This window comes from Cryptomeria japonica, chromosome 10, assembly GCF_030272615.1.
Source record: "Cryptomeria japonica chromosome 10, Sugi_1.0, whole genome shotgun sequence".
NCBI classification, from domain to species: Eukaryota; Viridiplantae; Streptophyta; class Pinopsida; order Cupressales; family Cupressaceae; genus Cryptomeria; species Cryptomeria japonica.
In genome coordinates this window covers 817,177,055-817,198,011 of record NC_081414.1, presented here as the reverse complement: position 1 = coordinate 817,198,011, position 20,957 = coordinate 817,177,055, and positions in this window count along the sequence as shown.

Here is a 20,957-nt window from a genome sequence, read left to right as displayed (position 1 = left end):
CCATGCATGGTCAAAGGTAGAGTGTCCATCTCTTTGAATGGAAAGAGTAGTGCTGACAATGTGTACTAGGTTGATGGTCTCAGACACAACCTTCTGAGTGTTGCCCAGCTGAACGACAGTGGTCTCACTCTGGAATTCAAGAATGGAGTGTGCAGAATCAAAGGAAAGAATGGTGAATTGGTGGCCACCGGCATGCAGACCAAAGGTAATCTATTTCAGCTAAATGCAAATATAAGTACATGTCTTATGGCTAAATTTGATGATAGCTGGATATGGCATAGGAGACTCTACCTTGTAAACTTTGATAACATTGTGAAGGCTAGTAAGATCAAGGCAGTTAGAGGGTTGTCGGTGCTAAGCAAACTAGATAATACCTTGTGCAGAGAGTGTCAATTGGGGAAAATATCTTCCTCAACCTTCAAAGGTAAATCTTTCACTGCTGACAATTTGCTTGATCTTGTGCATACTGATTTGTATGGTCCTATGAAAACTAGGAGTGTGCAAGGTGATAGGTACTTCATGATTCTCACTAATGACTGATCAAGAATGATGTCAGTCACATTCTTGAAAGATAAGTCTGAAGCTTTTGTAAAGTTAAAAGCTTTTAGAGCATTAGTGGAGAAGAAAAGTGGTAAAAGAATCAAGTGCCTAAGAACTGATCAAGGAGGGGAATTCACTTCCAATGAAATCAACAAGTACTGTGAAGAACATGGCATCAAGAGGCAACTGTCTAAGCCCCTGGACTCCACAGCAGAATGGCCTAGCAGAGAGGAATAACCGGACTGTGGTTGAAGCAGCTAGAACCATGTTGATTCAAGGAAAGGTAGCTCACACCTTTTGGAGAGAAGCGGTGAGCACTACAGTCTATACAATGAACTGGGTACTCATCAAGAAAGGTAAGGATAAAACTCCTTATGAGTATTGGACCGGTAAGACACCTGTCGTTAGCTACTTTAGAGTATTTGGTAGCAAATGTTACTATTCACTTTATTTTTCCTCGGTTTAAGTTCTTTTCGGCAGGCCCAGTTGTGATCGCCTTTTGCTAGCAAGGCAGAGCACGTAGGACACTTGGTGGCACGGCGTTGCTCCCTCGGTTCATCTTTGGAATCCAATTTTTGAAGCAGCACAGAGGTGACAAATGGAAATGCATGTTGACTGTTCTTTTTGGCGGGCCCACTCATTGGTGCAGTATGCGAGCAGTTTCTTGCAGTTGTGCCCTTTTTCGCAGTCCGTTCGCACTTGGTAGAATCTTTTCAGTTCTTGGTAACCTCCAGTCCTTTGTAGGTGAAAATTCAAGTTTTAGGGTTTGTTTTGCAGGGTGCAGCCTCTATAGCAACACGCCATGCTTTCTGTTCAAAGGGGGTTGTGCCATTTTGGCATTTTGGGAAGCTGTTTTTAGGGGCGGTGACCTATTTAAATGAGGTGTTCTTTTCCACCAAGGGAGAGGGGTTTTTTTTAGAGCATAAAAGAAAAGAACAGTCTAGTTTGCTAAGTAGGAGTTTTCTTTTGTTTCTGGCCTTAAAGAACTATTTTGGTCTGTCTATAAGAAGATTATTTAGATTGTGCCTATGGCCTTTATGATGTCTCTTTTGGCCTACTATTAATAGTGTTTTCTGTGATATAGTTGTTGAAAATTCTGATAACTTTGGGAATATTTTATCCAAGACTTCACTGATTAAACTATGTTTTCTGCACTTGTTATCTGATGAATGCATGATGAATATTTCCATATGTTTTCAAGTAAATTTGGTCGCAACTTTTGATTATGTTCTGGATCCGAACTTGTAGATTGTTGAATGGACTTCTAGAAGTTATATGTTTGTTAATTTCCATGAGTTCATTATCTCTTAATAGTTTGGCGTATCGCCCTAGTAGTTTAGTGTTACTTTTTAAAAAGTATTTGTTTCATTTCCCTTTCCTCAAAACCCAAGGAAGAGTCGTCTTCTCAATCCCAGAGGTCATTCAATGTTCCCCGCGTAGTTTTGTCCCCCAACACTGAATTTCCCATAAGGTTGTTTGTCCCCAATGCAAAATTTAGAGTCAACAGTTCTTTTTCTGGCATGCCCGATGGGACCATTATTTTAAAAAACCACATCCCAGCTAGTTTATGAGTCATAGGCCCATCACCAAGAGTCAAACGGCCTTACATCCTCATCTTCTTTTTCCTCCATTGGTGACTATCCATTCTACCTCAGTTTCACCTCCATAGGGTCTCCACACTATCATACACACTGCAATGGCACAAGTTCCTCCCTAAAATTTTTTGACATGGGACAATGGTAGCCCTCTCATTCCTCCAGTTCCACCCGTAGTTTGGGGAGCCATCCCGGCAGCCGCGTTAAAAGTCATTCCCAAATTCACAGGAGAGTGTCATAAAACCCCTAGAGAATATCTGCAAGATGTGGCTACTATTTGTACTATACATGGCATCACCAAGTAGAATGTAGCTTTGTGGTTGCTCGTAGCGTCTTTCAAAGGAAAAGCTCTGGATTGGTTTAGATCTCTAGGCCCTAGTACTATAGACGACTGGGATCAGTTGGGAGACCGCTTCTCTCAGAGATTCTCAGAAAAAGATGATAGATCATCCCTAATGCACCAACTCATTATGATCAAAAGAGCTCCTACAGAGGCATTAACTGATTTCAACCTGAGATTCCAGCGAACCTGGCAAAGGATACTGATGTCCGCTCGCCCCTCGATAGATATGGCTTTCGTATTTTATCTAAAAGCTTTCAATTCTGACATATCAGTAATGATTCAATGTTTAGGGGGTAACTCTCTTTTGCAAGCTTTTGACTTAGCGGTTCAAGCTGAAAATAACCTTATCAATGCTAGAAAGCTCGCACCTCGCCCTACAATGCCAATTTTCCCCAAAATATCTACCCAAGTAATGGAGGAAGCTGCCCTGAGCACCTCTGCTCCATAGTCTATGTACTCATTCCCCACTCCTCAAGCTACTCCCCAAACCGCCTCTCTGGCTGCTGAGGTCAATGATATGAAAAATCTTTTAAGATCCTTCTCTAATGAAATTGTCAACCTAAAAAGGGCCTAGGTCTCTCCTACCAAGCCTCCTTTTCAGAAAAACTTCCAAAGAAACCGACCTCCCTATCAACATCCTAATTATCGGGCTAAGAAAAATCCCCCACTGAATGGCCAAATAGTCCCCATCCCTAATCCATTGCAAGCCATCCACCCAAACGGTGGTAGAGAATTGACTGTAGGTCAGAATAATTTGGTGGACAATACCAATTCTTAGTGTTTTCCATGCAACAATGCTCATGCCCCAAGGAATTGCCCAAGGGGGAATTTGCAACAAAAGGTCGCGGAACAAAGGAACTCAGGTATAATACTAGATGAATCTGTGTATACATCCCCAGGGATGGATAATGCAGCTTTTGTTGCTCAGATGTAAGGAATGTCATTACAACAAGAAGTGGAAATCACCCTTGATCACGTGCTTTTTTCATGGATGGAGGATGATGATACAATGCTAACTATTGATGGAGGAACTCCGAAAGATGGAGCCCCTGTGGTGCATTCAAACTACAACCTTTGCTCTAAAAGGCATTTGACCGGGGAGGACGCTAGCAATATAAGGTCAGTACCCATGAATAGGCCCCTAGAACCACCAGTCATCGGTTCTGCCTATCCTAAGAAGGAGTTCATCCCTTACAAACTGAAAGAGCCTAAGGTTTTCACACCCCTGGCACTGGATGTAGTAGAGTAGTTGAAGAAAGCTCCAGCTCATGTCTCTCTCTGGGACCTCTTGAGTATCCCAGAATAGAAAAGCTGGCTAAGGGAGGCATTATCCCATGATCAAAAGGATATAGGCGTGGTAGCTCCACTGCTCTCTTAGATGAATGGAATGGATCGCCACCCAGAAGTTAGCAAGACACATCCCCCTGCTACTTTGACGAATGAAGGCTCACCCTCCACTACACAAGGAGAAGGTAAACCTAAGCCGAATCCTTTTTACCTTACCCTTATAGTTGGAAATAAACTTTTGCATAACTCCATGATAGATTCTGGTGCTAGTACCACGGTCATGCCCAAGCAAATTGCCGAAGTATTAAACATTAAGTATGACCCTTTAAGTAAGGGGGTAATGTAGCTCAATGGGAATAAAGTCTAGATGATAGGTCTCATCAAAATCCTCCCTTTGACTTTATTTGCATGTCCAAGTATAATAGTATCTCAAGAAGTAGTGGTCATCAATATCCCTCCCGTCTTCGGGCTTTGTCTGTCCCTAGACTTCACTGCTAAAATAGGAGGTTATATGTCCTTGGATTGGTCCCACCTGATTCTCTGTACCTGGCATGGTACTAAGATGAAGATCCTTTCAAAACTCCTTCACATTAAGCATATAGTAGACCAAGCCTTGATCAATTTCGAGCCTACTCACACCTCTATAACCCATGATGAGCAAAAGGTAGTGGAACTTTTAGAAGATGAAGAAGTAACCGAGGAAATCCCACTCAAACAAGAAGCTTTCCTAAATGAGTTCATAAACTCTAACCCCTTCTCTAATTACCATGCCACCGACCTAGGAACTTATTGCATTTTTGAAGAGGATTAGTTGATCCCAAAACTCACCAAGGATCCATTTTCCAAAGATCAGTTGTCTTCGACACTATGGACTCTACACTTTGACGACACCAAATGCGAAATGGTCTCCAGAGCTGGAGTTTGTCTCACCACTCCTACGGGCGATCAAATACGAAGGTCTTTTCGACTGCAATTCGCATGTTCAAATAATGAAGCAGAGTACGAAGAGCTAATTCAAGGTTTGAACATGGCAGAAAAAATGGGCATCCAGAAGCTGAAGGTCCTCGGTGATTTTGAATTAGTAGTACACCAAGTTTGAGGGATATCCAGTGCCAAACATGTCCGTATTAGATCCTACCACTCCAGAGTCTGGGATTTAATAGAAAGTTTTGATGCTTTCAATATCACAAGCATTCCCCAAACACTAAATACTAAAGCAGATCACATGGTGACCATATGAGCTCATTTTGATCTAGCTGTAGACCTCTTAGCCGGCCACCCAACTGTCAACATCGTGGTCCATCCGGTTGTTCCTAATAATGATACATATTGGCAGGTTTTTGAAAGTGATGAGAAAATTGCTCTATTTATTCAAAGCTCGGGAGAGTTTGCCGACCACCTGCAACCCAGGGTTAAAGAAGCTTATGGAAACTAGATTATTCAATTAAAATCCAACAAGCTCCCTAATGGTTTGATCACCTTAGAAAATTAGTTTGATCATGAGGATGTTAAGAAAGATAAGCGGAAGCTCACGGAAGACAAAGGAGATTACGCTGAAATGTCAATCGGAAGCAGAAGGATCCTCAAAGTGGGCAAAGGTGTTTCCTCCGAAGATAGGGAGAAATTGGCTCGATACTGTGATAAGTATGAAGGTGTCATAGCTTGGTCTTATTATGATCTAAAAGGTTACGATCCTAGCATCATCCAGCACACCATCGAGCTCACAAATGAAGCTAAGCCAGTTTGACAAAAACAGAGACCTATTAATCCCAAGATCGAATCCCTCATGGCTCAGGAGTTGAAGAAACTGATCGAGTCAAGGATTATTTACCCTATAAAGCACAGTACATGGGTGTCCAATTTGGTCCCTATAAGAAAAAAGAATGGAGATATTCGACTCTGTGTGGACTTCTGGGACCTGAATTGAGCATCGCTCAAAGATCATTATCCCTTGTCGTCGATGGAGCAATTATTAAGCATTGTAGCTGGATCAAAAATGTTATCTATGCTCGATGGTTTATCAGGATATAATCAGGTAAGTGTCAAAATGGAGGATCAACACAAGACGACTTTCACTACCAAGTGGGGAAATTTTGAATATCAAAAAATGCCTTTCAATTTGTCAAATGCTGGGGCCACTTTCCAAAGGGCCATGGATTTGGCTTTCAAAGAGCTAATAAATAAGATTATCTTGATATATTTAAATGACCTAACCATGTTTTCCAAACACCGAGAGGATCATTTTGATCATCTTGAGTTAGTCCTGCAAAAATGTCTTGAATTTGGGATCTTCGTGAACCCAAAAAAATGTATCTTTGGGGTTCCTCAAGGGAAGTTGCTGGGGCATATAGTTTCTAAAGAAGGCATCTCTATCGACCCTGACCAGGTCAAGGCTATTAAAGAACTCCCCCTTCCAGTCAACAAAAAGGGAGTGCAATCATTCTTGGGAAAGGTCAATTTTGTAAGTCATTTCATCTCCGACTTTATTGGGATAATAAGACCTATCACCCTCATGCTTAAGAAAGATATACATTTTAAATGGACTGCTGAAGCCAAAAATGCCTTCGACCAAATAAAGCATGCCATTTGTTCAGCACCAGTGTTATCTAATCCAGACATGTCGAAGGATTTCATAATGTATGTCTATTCTGGTTAGCATAGTATCGCCATGGTGCTAACTCAAAAGAACACCCAAAAGGGAGGAGAGCACCCTATAGCTTTCCATTAAAAAACTCTCAAAGATTATGAGCTCCGCTATAACTTTGTGGAAAAGAAAGCCTTAGCTGTCGTAAAAGGACTGAAGAAATTTAGACATTTCATTGCCTGCAACAAAACCACAGTGTATGTAGCTCATCCAGCAGTAAGAGAGTACATCATGGAGGGCGACATCACAGCAAAAAGAGTGAATTGGATCATTAAGATCTTAGAATACGATGTTGACATCAAGCCCACAAAGCTGGTCCACGGGAGAGGCTCATGTGAGTATATAGTGCACGGCAGTGAACCCCGTGGTTTTGAAGCCATCTCAGAAGAAATGGTTATGATTATGCCCGACACCCCCAGCGACAGTTGGATTGACAAAAGAAAAAATTTCATGAGGATAGGGACCTTTCCCGAAAGTCTTCCCTCGGCCAAGAGGAGATTCTATCGACTCCAAAACAATGGTTTTTGCCTCATAAATGAAATTCTTTTTAAAAGAAATTTTGATGGAGTTCTACTCCAATGTGTGGACCGAGGCCAAGCTGATAAAATTCTCCAAGAATTTCACTACGGCCCCTCAGGAGGCCATTTCTCCTCACCTACAACCATGATCAAAATTACCCAAGCTGGGTACTTTTGGTCATCCATGTTCAAAGATGTACATGCTCTAGTAAGAGGATGTAAAGAATGTCAATATTATATGGGGAGAGGTAAGAAAGCGGCCATGCCGCTCAGGCCTATGTCAGTGGAAGAGCCCTTCAGTCAATGGGGCCTTGATTTTGTCGGGATGATCAATCTTCCAAGTTCAGCCGGACATAAATGGATCCTAACCACCACCGACTATTTCACCAGATGGTCTGAAGTCGTTCCCTTGCGGAATTCATCTGAAAACGAAGTGCTAGCTTTCCTAGAAGAACTGACTTTTTGGTACGGCCCCCCAAAAACTATTATATCAAATAACGCGCATGCCTTCATAGGCTCACATATCACACAGTTCGCTCTTAGTAGAGGTATTTATCTCAAAACCTCCTCTAATTGCTACCCCTAAGGGAATGGTCTGGCATAATCTACTAACAAGAACCCGATTTGACTTATCAAGAAGATAGGCGCAGAATATAAGAGGGAGTGGCACCATCACCTAAGGAGTGCATTATGGGCCAACCGCATAACACCCAAACAGATTCTTAAAACCTCCTCGTACAAGCTGGTATATGGAAAAGATGCATTTTTTCCTTTGTCACTAGAAATTCTGGCGTTACAGTTGCTAAAATCTATGGATATCGTCGAAAATGGTCCAATGGCCGTAAGGCTAGCGGAGATTATGGAGTTAGAGGAAGCAAAGGAGGCCACCTTCACAGCTCTCCAAGATAGGCAAAAAGTCGTAAAAAGGTTGTTTGATAGTAAAAAGAGTTCTGATGTGATATTTGCCCCCAGAGACCTTGTTCTGAAGTACAACGAGAGGATGGTGAAGCTAGGTCAACACACCAAGTTCGACTACCTATGGGACGGTCCTTTCCACATCATAGGATGTAAGGGTTTCAATGCTTTTGAGTTAGAGGACATGAATGGAGACTCCCTCTCCATCCCGGTCAATGGTTTTCATCTTAAGTCCTATTATTAAGGGTCCCTTTCCCTTTCCAAGTAAATAGTGTATACTATGTGCATATGTGTGGTGTGTATTTATTTTAATTATTTCCAACTCAGCAAGCATCAAGAAAGAGAGATCAGATAAAGAGAAAAGTAAAATCATTATATTAAGTCTTTCTCGTATTTTATTACAAAATGTGCAGACCCTCGGCCGCTCTTTTGTTTGCATCTTGCAGTTTCAAGTGCAAGTCATGCTTTGCCACTCTTTTCAGAGGCTAGTTTTAGTATCTTCCTCCTCAGTGTCAGAGTCCCCTTCTTCTCTTGGCCATTCTGAATCAGAAGAAATCTCAGGCTCCCCGTGCATGAATATAACCACCATGTTAAGAGGTTGATCCGGCATTAGGACTCTTGGAAAAATATAGTCCCTGAACCCAGTATACCAGTCCGTGCCTTCTGGAATGGGGACCTTCATATGTACTCGCAGGAGAAATTCTACAGCCAGCTCAGCGTGGTACCTATGGGAAGACAATGACATGGTTTTCAAGCCATTGATAAGTGGATGTTGTAGATGTATAAAAATGACCATCTTCCTTAATGAATATTTTATGTTCATTTCTCTATTTAATTAAATCCAATTTAATTAAATTACCCACATTCCTCTATTTTATTAAGTAAATTACTCAATTTATTTAAATAAAATTCACTATACCATTTAATGAATACATCATTTTATTCAATTAAATCCCTTTTATCCACTTTTAATTAAATTCAAATTTAATTAAATAGTTAGCCTAAATTGAATAAATCTAATTTATTTAATTTCCCCAAATTGTAACCAAATTGAATTAAATTACTTTATTTCAATTAAATCCTATTATCCCTCTATCCACTTACAAAATCCCAAACCCCTTTCTAATCCCTTCTAGAATCTTCTAATTGCTTCTAATTAACCTAACCCCTCCTCTAAACTATGTCACATCCCTAAGCAAAGGGAAGTCACTTCTCAATCCTCAAAGTCTCCAATAACTATTAAAGGCTTTCAACCTTCAACCACTTAAATCCTCAAAGTCTCCAATAACCATTAAAGGCTTTCAACCTTCAACCACTTAATCCCCAAAGTCTCCAATAACCATTAATGGTTAACTCAAACCCTCTTACATAGTTAAAACATTTGCTTTAACTCAACCTTCACCCAACCCAAGGGTCTCATCAGGCCTTTAATGCTTTGACCATGATTATCTCTTAATCATTTGCACAAAGGTTTATCCTTGGATTAAATCTTAATCCATTGGGTAAGCCTAACTTAAGCTTAACCCTTACCTCCTAGATAACCCTAAGGTCTTCTCAGACATTTAATGCCTCCAACCCCTTCTCTCAACCCAACCCTATGTTGACACTTGTCACCATTTCATTGGTGCAAATTGTGCACATGGATCCCCAACTTTCAAGCTTGGCCCTTGATTAAACATTTCAATCCTGGCCATCCATTGCCCTATTTTTTCTATAAATAGAGCTCTCATTCCTCCATTTTAAAATGATCCTCCAAGTTTGTATTATCACACTTATGCTCAAATACATTCAAGCTCATATATCATTTTATGCTCATCATTTACCCTCTCTTTAGAATAGAAATTAGTCTAAATTTGCATGTTTAGAATATTTTTTTTATCATTTAGCTCAATCATAGACTAAATATATCATGTTAGGATAGTATTCATACTAACCTTGTCATCTTATCATCTAGTTTATCGCATTTCTAGAATCATACATAACTTAGAATACATCTCATTCTATAATTATCAAAACATCTCTCATTTTTGCATTTGTCATCCCTAAACCATTTTGCTCAGTGATCTGAGAGCAAAAACATTGGTTTGAGGGACATTGTGAGATAGAGAACCATGGGACCCACCTTGGGAAGCTGAGTAACATGTCGTTGCTCCATAGCTTGCACCAAGAAGTCCTCTGTGTGTGTGTGGACTAGTATCTAACAATATTTTCACATATTAAGTTTTATCAACCCACTTTTCCTGCATATATTTCTAGCACCCACCGTGGGGCTCGAACCCCATAAATCAAATCGGTTTTTAAAATTAACCACTTTTGCAGGTTCGCAGGAAACAGGAAACAGCGCTTGGGAAACATTCCCTAGCGCATCCGGTTAACAGTCTAGCGCATCCCGCTTACTATTTAGCGCGTGAGGTCCCTGCTATAGTGCGTAAAGTCTTTCCTTTAGCGCATAACCCCACTAAAATTTTCTTGTAGGTCTCGACGCAGAAGAAAAATAGAGTAGCGCATCTGAAAAATAGATTGGCGCTTTGGGTCTGTTAGATAGCGCATCTGGTTTACCAGCCAGTGCTTATAATCCATCATCTAGCGTGTGCGGTTAATAAAGTAGCGCATCAAATCACTAATTTTCGGAAGGGAACCAGAGCAGCGCCTTCGGCGCACAGAGTAGCACATCCCGTAAACAGTGTAGCACGTTGATAATTAATTTTGGCGCATCGAGGGTATATTGTAGCGCATACAGTCTGTTATGTAGCGCATCGAAGACAAAAAAAATATTGTAACAGAAAATGAAATTTTAGACTTGTGGAAGTCCACCGAATCATCTAACATTTTATTTTTTTCTAGTTTGCTTGCAGGATGCTAACCAAATTTGTTGCAGAAATGAGCGTAATCTTAGAATTTTTAGATGGTTAAGATTTTCTCTAACTTAATTAAGTTAGTTTAAAATTTTAAAACATCTTTTATTCTTAAAATTGAACTCACTTACTTCTTTTGGGGCTATAAATTGAACTACTATCAGAAACCTTCTTGCTTTTATAGGAGAAAACACTTCATTTTGGAATCTATAAAAAGAACCAACAAATCTTTACTTTGGCAAAGGGAATTAAAAAGAATATCACCATCCTTTGGTGTCTAAAAGGATTCACTTTATTTTTGCAAAGTAAAAGAACCTCATTTTTTATTTTTGCAAAACAAAGAGGGAAGATCTTCCCCTTTTAATCGATTTTCATTTTGCTGACCAACACATCGAATTTACTTTGTTGACCAAAATTTTTTTTATAGATCAGAAAATCATTGCCTTGAAAGGATAAAATAAACACCATGTTTTTGTGGAGCAACATCTCTACATAGATTTTAGCAAATCACTGACTTGAAAGGCTAAAAAGAATCAACTTGTTTGCTTTGTCTCGAAAATGGAAGGAATATGCTCTCCCCTTAACTGGGTGATCAAAAATCCAGACCACTCTTACAGCTTTCTTTACTTCAAGCAAATAAAACCTTTAGCAGGCCTGCGTTCCCGAGGAGTTGGAATCAACTCTTAAAGTCGTTTATGGTTGGTGTGAAGGGAACGACCTAAGTGGGGAATGACTTTGATGCCAAGAATTCCAACCCACTATAATCAAATGTGGAAAGTGATGAAAGTCATTTTCAATGGTTGCGCGCAGCGATTAGCCTTCCCCTAGTATCCTTGAGATACGTAAAGCCTTTGTTCTAAAGGTTGGGAAGCCTCCTGAGGGAGTTTATCATTGACGACCGAACGGGAAGCCTGATTACAAACCATAGAGATAAAAGCTTTGAACTGAGTCAGTAACCAGACATTTATAACATCATAGTGCAAGGGTGGGGAAGAATCCGCCCCCAAGATTACTCACCATATATCTCCCAAGATAACTACTCAACTGTGAAGAAATTCACTTTGAGTTAATTTCTGGCAAAAAGGAAAAAAAGGGTGCCCTTTAGGGGGTGACATGGCTGTTTGAACTGACGGAGTATCGAGACTAGTGGGCTATAATGTTATTTATGACCCTTGACTAAAAAGTCTTTTTGAAGTGTATTATTTGTATCCAAACCTATTAAAACATCGGGGATTTGAACACATCCTCACCGAACATACACTTTTTGTTAGATTAGGCAAAATGGTTGTGCTTTTTATGCCGTGCTTGCATTTATTACTTCAGAAAATCATCCATCAGACTTGAAAATTTTACAGAAAAAATTCAAAAATCATAAAAAAATCATCATCCAATAGAAAAATCAGGGCAGTTTAGCGCATAAAAGCAACATCTTAGTGCGTGTGGTACTTTTGTCAGCGCATCCAAAACTCAAATTAGTGCATCATGACCAAACAGTAGTGTTTTTATCATAAGTCAAATCAGTGTTGAACATTTAGCGCATCCCAAAAATAGTCTAGCACGTGGAAACCAAAAATTAGCGCATCCAACTTAACAGTTAGCATGTGACCGGTTCAAGATAGCGCATATATTTTTTAACAGTAGACAAACAATTTTAAACAGTCTGAATCTTTAGTGCGTGGGAGCAACAGCTTAGCACGTGGAAACAAAACATTAGCGCATAGAGTTCAATAGTTAGTGCTTAATAGACCCAGAATAGCGCATAGCTTTTCCAATAGTTAAACAACACATTTTAAATAGTCAAAACTTTAGCGCATGTCTGGGGGCAGTCTAGCGCGTGTGGTCATAATTTTAGCACATCGAGACATTTTCGTAGCGCATGTAGACTCTGTTATAGTGCGTGATTAAAAACAGAAAAACAGAGAGCAAAATCGAAAAAAATTTTGAAATTTTCAAAACTTTTTTAGAAGCCTTTTTCCATCAAACATCATTTTTTATCAAAGCAGAGTGACAAACAAACCATTAGAACTACTTCTCAAGCTAAATTTGTGTCAAAACCAAAGTTGTCAGAATCCTAAACGAATCGCACGATAAAGGATGTCTCTCCTATCATAATCTGGAAAATCTCATCATCAGTATCAACAGAATCCTTTACCATTTTATGAATTTTTATCTCAAAACACTTGTTTAAAATTTTCAAATTGTCAAATCCAGTTTCTAGATCGGGAGGCTTTTATCCATATCATTTGACACACTTTATCGTGAAGGGGCATCTAAAAACCTTCACCTTGATAGAGTAAGATTTGAAATTTTTGAAAATAGGAATCAACTAAATCCAAACTGATGCAGAGGATGGAGGATCTAATTGCAAACTTTCAGATTTAAGTATAATATGGACCCAAACCCCTATGCTTCTATGGTGTCTCAAGTGCTCACAATGCCTTAATAAGCTCCAAATCTAACTCCACCTTATCCAGATGTTTCCCCTACCTCAAAACACTTTAAATGACCTCAACTAACATGTCTCCAAGGTTACCAAGCCCTCAAATCATCAGCTGATACAAAAACCCAATTTTAGCCCTTCACTAGGCCTAGTTTCCTAGTAGCCTGCTGGACTGTTTTTGGCTCTTTTCACACACATTTCCCAAAACATGGACCAATGTTATGACTGATTTAGATGCACAATATAAACCTCTATCAACTCCCAAAATCTTGCCTATGGTTGTTTTGGAACAAAGCCTTCAAAAAACCGCTGTCCTCATTCCCCAAGAGGGTTAATTAGGTCCACTTTGTGAAGGAAGTACCCTCCAAACTCACAACCAGATTAAACCCTTTTGTACAGTCTTTAGTTGGGCTCCCAATACGAGGATTTTCAAGGTTTTAAGTCTTGGTTGCACTCCTAAATACCCAAACACCAAAACCTTCCTTAAAATGGCTTAAAAACTAGGGCCTTCTTGTTCAAACCCCAAAACTCACTTCCAGAACTTCTCCTTCAATATTCACCATGCATTTACCATCCCCTAATGTTGTTTCACATAAAAATACTACCTCATCAAGGTAGATCTTCTGCTGCTACAACTATGGCATAAATCCCATGCATTTCCCAGTCAACTGTCAAGGTGTACACCTGCAACCTTCATTAGTTCCTGTCAAAAGAAGTTAAAATAATATTTTACATGTTATTAGGCATCCACCCTATGAGAATCAGACATTTACATTCATAGGATGGATCCATACATGCTTGGAAACTCACAAAATCAATGAAAAATCACTATCTTTTCTGGGACAGTCAGCAATAAAACAAAAAAAATGATATATTTCAGACTTCCAAACGTGTATATCATGCAATGATAAATCAAAGAACCCCTCAAAGCATAGAAAATCCAATCCCTTAGTCTACCAATGCAAAGGAAGCATGAAAAACTCAAGGAATTGACAAAAATTTAGAAGTTTTATTGTTGTTTTTGTATCAGTCCGTACAAATCCGTACCAGCATCATCCAACCACACAAAAATGACTTTAGGGACTTTATAATACCTTCCCCAACCAACTCCAACCAATATCCAACTAACCCAAGTGATTAAAATGTCAAAACAACTCTAAAACCTATTTCCCACCAAAACTGAAACTAGTTGTTGAAATTCAAAATTTGAATTTTCAACTTTATTTCTAATGCTTTTAATCCACTAAAACTTATCCCATTCAACTTATTTTGACATAATCAGATCATTTAAGCATATTAGACTCCTAACCAACCTATTTAGACCCCATTTCCCAATTACATTTCATTTTGGTCCTAAGGCCTTTACTAGGTCCTTTAGGACATTTACACATTACATCACATTTGTCATTACAAAAGGCTATAATAGGCTTTAAAACATTCCAATTAATGGATTTTAATGTCATAACCTGGTCCTCTATCTTCATGTCTTCATTTATCCTCCTAGGTGCTCCTGCACCATACTCCCCGCCAACAAGAAAATTCTTGTCCCAAGAATTGCTCCAACCATAAATATGGTTTCTCTTTGTTGTTCTCCTCTGATTAGGGATTAAATAGTCCCCAAAAGTGACTTTCTTCCTCCTTTTCCAACCTGTACTCACATCACAAAAGGTGTTAGAAATAAAAGATGCATTGGTGTGTCTATTTCTAGGACATTGCTGCTCCCATCCAGACTATATATCTACTCTTAACTGACTCAAAGGCTGCCCCTGCAACTTCTCAATACCACACTGATATCTCTGCTCCAAAATAGGACACTTCACTGCCCCTATTTGCACAAAATTCTGATCCCAAAGTTCCTCATCTTTAGGACTGCTCTGTCCTTCATACTGCTGCAAATTAGTCCTCCTTGTGCCCTGCTCTTGTACAGAAAACTCATTCCCAAAACACATTATAGTGGTGTCTTTTCCATCTTGGATCAATGGACTTAATATGTACTTCATCCTACCCTTATGAACCAAATAAGTATTCTTATAACCATCATGTATAATTCTTCTAGAAAACTGCCAAGGTCTGCCCAAGATTAAGTGACCACAACTCATATCCATTACATCACACAAAACACTATCAACATATTCACCAATGGAGAAATTAATGACCACCTGATCCTTTACCAACATATTCTAACCTTCACTGACCCATGTAGCAAAATATGGATTAGGATGTGCAAGGGTTTGTAAGTTCAACTTTTTTACTACATCATAAGCAACCAAATTGTGACAAGCCCCTGAATCAACAATCAATTTGCATACCTTGCCATGGATTTTACAATTTGTCTTGAATATCCTTGCTTGCTGTGATGGTTGTGCTTTCCCCATGAGTAACAATTCTCCTACCTCTGGTAATGCTAGGATAGGTTCTTTTTCTTCTCCTTTTGTGTCTTCTTGTGTCAAGTGTACTCTCCTATCCTTCTTATCCTCACTCCATTTGGGACATTTGAATGATGGGTGTCCTGGTTCATTGCAATTGTAACATCTAAATGTGCCCCTTCCTTGACCAAATCCTCTTCCTCCTCTCTGATTGTATCCACCCCTTGATTCTGAAAATGGTTCCTTGCCCTTGTCATCATTGTTTGGTCCTTGACCTCTTCCACCTCTTCCTCTATTTGTATTACCTCCTCTTCCTGACCTTTCTTGTCTTCTCCTCACCTTTTCTTCTGCTCTAATGGCCAATTGATAACATTCGCCAATAGTCCTTGGTACTTGTAGACCAATCTCATCCTGCAAATGATACTTCAAGCCATTGATATACCTGGCTACCTTCTCATCTTCTTCCTCATATCCTCCCCTAATACTCAATTTATGAAATTGTTCAGTATATGCCATTACATCCATGTCTTTCTGTTTCAAATTTTGTCTCATCCCCTTCACATGTATGCTATAATCTGAAGGCAAGAATTGCTCCTTGATGAGGTTCTTCATCCTTGCCCAATTTGTGATTCTTGTCAACCCCCTACACATTCTATCATTTTGTAAACTTGTCCACCAAGTTAAAGCAGTACCTCTTAGCTTTGTTTTTGCAAACTTCACTCTCTTCTCATCCTCCATCTCCTCATACTCAAAGTAGTTCTCCAAGGCATCCAGCCAACCCAACACTTCTTCACTATCCATCTTCCCTTGATAGATAGGTACCTCCACATGTCCTTTCCCTCCATTGTTTTGTATTGCCTTCAAAATCCTAACAAGCTTCCTCTCCTCAGGATCCATCTCATCTTCTACTTCCCTACGTTCTTGTCTTTCATGGTATTCCTCTCCTTCATCTTCATAGTGTTCTTCATTAACTTCTTCCCTCCTATGGTCCATTCTTTCTTTCTCATAGCCTTCTAACCTAGCTTTCATGGCCTCTTTCTCTCTTCTCCATTGTCTATCCCTCCTTGCTTCAGCCTGCTCTCTTGCTGCATCTTGTTCTCTTCTTTCCCTTCTTTCTCTTTCCAAAATCTCCTTCAACTCCTCAAGTTCCCTAGCCAATTGACTCTTAGGTGCCATAACTACCCTTCCAATCTTTTACCCAGACCTTTCACTTCTCTGACACCACTTGATGCAGAGGATGGAGGATCTAATTGTAAACTTTCAGATTTAAGTATAATCTGGACCCAAACCCCTATGCTTCTATGGTGTCTCAAGTGCTCACAATGCCTTAATAAGCTCCAAATCTAACTCCACCTTATCCAGGTGTTTCCCCTACCTCAAAACACTTTAAATGACCTCAACTAACATGTCTCCAAGGTTACCAAGCCCTCAAATCATCAGCTGATACAAAAACCCAATTTTAGCCCTTCACTAGGCCTAGTTTCCTAGTAGCCTGCTGGACTGTTTTTGGCTCTTTTCACACACATTTCCCAAAACATGGACCAATGTTATGACTGATTTAGATGCACAATATAAACATCTATCAACTCCCAAAATCTTGCCTATGGTTGTTTTGGAACAAAGCCTTCAAAAAACCGCTGTCCTCATTCCCCAAGAGGGTTAATTAGGTCCACTTTGTGAAGGAAGTACCCTCCAAACTCACAACCAGATTAAACCCTTTTGTACAGTCTTTAGTTGGGCTCCCAATCCAAGTATTTTCAAGGTTTTAAGTCTTGGTTGCACTCCTAAATACCCAAACACCAAAACCCTCCTTAAAATGGCTTAAAAACTAGGGCCTTCTTGTTCAAACCCCAAAACTCACTTCCAGAACTTCTCCTTCAATATTCACCATGCATTTACCATCCCCTAATGTTGTTTCACATAAAAATACTACCTCCTCAAGGTAGATCTTCTGCTGCTACAACTATGGCATAAATCCCATGCATTTCCCAGTCAACTGTCAAGGTGTACACCTGCAACCTTCATTAGTTCCTGTCAAAAGAAGTTAAAATAATATTTTACATGTTATTAGGCATCCACCCTATGAGAATCAGACATTTACATTCATAGGATGGATCCATACATGCTTGGAAACTCACAAAATCAATGAAAAATCACTGTCTTTTCTGGGACAGTCAGCAATAAAACAAAAAAAATGATATATTTCAGACTTCCAAATGTGTATATCATGCAATGATAAATAAAAGAACCCCTCAAATCATAGAAAATCCAATCCCTTAGTCTACCAATGCAAAGGAAGCATGAAAAACTCAAGGAATTGACAGAAATTTAGAAGTTTTATTGTTGTTTTTGTATCAGTCCGTACAAATCCGTACCAGCATCATCCAACCACACAAAAATGACTTTAGGGACTTTATAATACCTTCCCCAACCAACTCCAACCAATATCCAACTAACCCAAGTGATTAAAATGTCAAAACAACTCTAAAACCTATTTCCCACCAAAACTGAAACTAGTTGTTGAAATTCAAAATTTGAATTTTCAACTTTATTTCTAATGCTTTTAATCCACTAAAACTTATCCCATTCAACTTATTTTGACATAATCAGATCATTTAAGCATATTAGACTCCTAACCAACCTATTTAGTCCCCATTTCCCAATTACATTTCATTTTGGTCCTAAGGCCTTTACTAGGTCCTTTAGGACATTTACACATTACATCACATTTGTCATTACAAAAGGCCATAATAGGCTTTAAAACATTTCAATTAATGGATTTTAATGTCATAACCTGGTCCTCTATCTTCATGTCTTCATTTATCCTCCTAGGTGCTCCTGCACCACAAACCAATCACAGGAAACCATTGATCACTCATTCATGACTAATCCCCTTATTCTGAGAAGAAAGAACCTTTATCGTAACATCACGTTAAAGAAGGAAAAACCTAGTTTTTCCAAATTCATCAAGAGAAATAAGTTTTTATACATCAATCGTCAACTCTTCAAATCTCATCAGGTATTCCTTCATCACATCAAACGTTACATCCAAAATAAATCCAACGAATTTGACAAAGAACCCTTGAAGACAAGAGCATACTGTCAAAAGTCTGCTTTTAATCAAACCATAAATTGCAGTGGAAAGATCAATCCAGCATTCTTACCCGACGAGTGCATAACTTATAACACATCTAGACCAGAACCACCCACCCCCGAGCAACACATCGAAGAGGATTTTGTCCCCTTCATCACCGAAAGTTTTTACTAAAATGCTAGTTACTCGCTCTCAAAAGAACTAACAAAGCGAGTCACCCACAGAATCAAGTATGAATCGCAGATTATCAAATCCTTTTGAAGTTCCACACTCAGAAGAGCCTGAAATTACTAAAGCACTTCTTCAGGAATGTCAAGAAAATCCTTCATTCCAAAAACTTGTAGAAAGGCTTATGGAAAATGACAAAGAAAAGTATCTGCTCATGCTCACGAGTAAAGGCGTTAAACTTCCTGAAGATTTCAACGCAAACGTTTTTCAAACTGGGTCTCGACAATATGCATATCAAGAACAACAAAGAGAAGAAGAAACTCGCATACCTGAGCAACATATTCCAGAACAACGTATACCAGAAATGCGTATACCTGAGCTCGAAACTCCAGAACAACACATACCGTTTACCACACCTTTTCAGCTAAGAACAAATACGAGAGAAGAACTCTTCCCTTGGCAAGATAATGCGCCCTTGGTTGCTCTTACTCAACAAATGCAAATGTTGCAAAGACAAATATAAGATATGCAACAAGGGACAACAGTGCGGTACTCTATAAATGAAATTTGTCCTTATCCATTTGACAGAAGATTGAACATGATACCTTTTCCTCCAAACTCAGATGTTCCCAAATTTGACAAATATGATGGAAAAAGTGATCCCCGGGATCATGTTCGAGAATTTTGCACCATGAGTCTTGAATTTGCTCATGATGACACCTATCTGATGAGGTTATTCCCAAGAAGCCTGGGAGGACAAACAATGGAATGGTTATCCAAGATTACACCACCTGTCAGATCATTTGATGAGTTGGTTAACAAATTCATAACCCAATATTCCTATAATATTCAACATGCCATAACCATGCTAGATGTCTGTAACACCAAACAAAATAATAATGAAACATTCATGTTATTCCTTCAACGCTAGCGATGTATGGTATCACAATATCCTCGAGATATTCCTGAAAAGGAGAAAATGGAAATCTTCATCGATAACTTGAATGGAGAAATAAGTTACCGACTAAAACTTCAATGCATACCATCTTTCGCTAAATTGATTGAAAATGGCATTCAAGTAGAGGAAGCATGTGTCAAAAAGGGAACAATCAAATTCTACAAGGAACAAACTCATCAAACTACAATAATCAAAACAACACCAACCTTGACAAATCTCGATTTTGGACCCGAAACAAAAATGAAGGCAACAATGAATCATATGATCCAAAATCTAAGCAACCAGTACTTGCCTTATCCAGAAATCCTCAAAATACGAAAAAACCTAAAAATGCTAATCCCAGTGCTAACACGTAGGCACCAAACACTGATCAAGGACAATGCAACACAAACAACACCAACGATACTCAAAACAAAAACGTGAATCTGGGACCTAACAACAATTCCCGTAACAACACAAACAATTTCCAAAAGCGTATTTTCACACCATTGGGACAATCATTAGAATCAGCATTCAGAGAACTTTTGGCAAACAAGATTCTTTCTTTGCCTCCAATCAACAACTATGAACCCCCAATCAAACCACCTTGGTGGAATGATTCACATTATTGTGATTTCCATCATAACAAAGGTCATAGAATGAACGATTGCATGAGATTGAAACATCTGGTACAGGACATGATTGATCGAGGTGACTTAATGGTGGATGGTCTCAAAACAAATGGTGATCACGAAGCCTTCAAAAATCCTCTCCCAAATTACAACAAAGATGGAGCATAAACTTCAAATGATACACGCGGAGCTCGTATTAATCACATCTACAACAACGCCATCAACCACATATCAGTTGAAGATCATCACGTCAATGTCATCACCATTCGAGATCGGCATGATCATGAATCTGTCAATGTAACAACCCGGACTCAGAAATATGTCTTGAAAGGACATACTGCACCTATAGTTACTACACCAAAAATCCAATATGACTTGGTTAACCAACTACGCAAAACTCCAGCTCAGATATCCATACTAGAATTGTTGAAACTATCACCCAAGCACAAAGACATATTGGAACAAGCGTTATTGGAAACAAATGTACCTCAAAATCTGGATACAGACAGATTTCAAGCCATGGTTGCCCATATGACAGGATCTCATAACCTCACCTTCTCAGAACATGACAATACTTCCTTGAGTCACTTGCATAATACTCCTCTCCATATTGAAGTCATTGT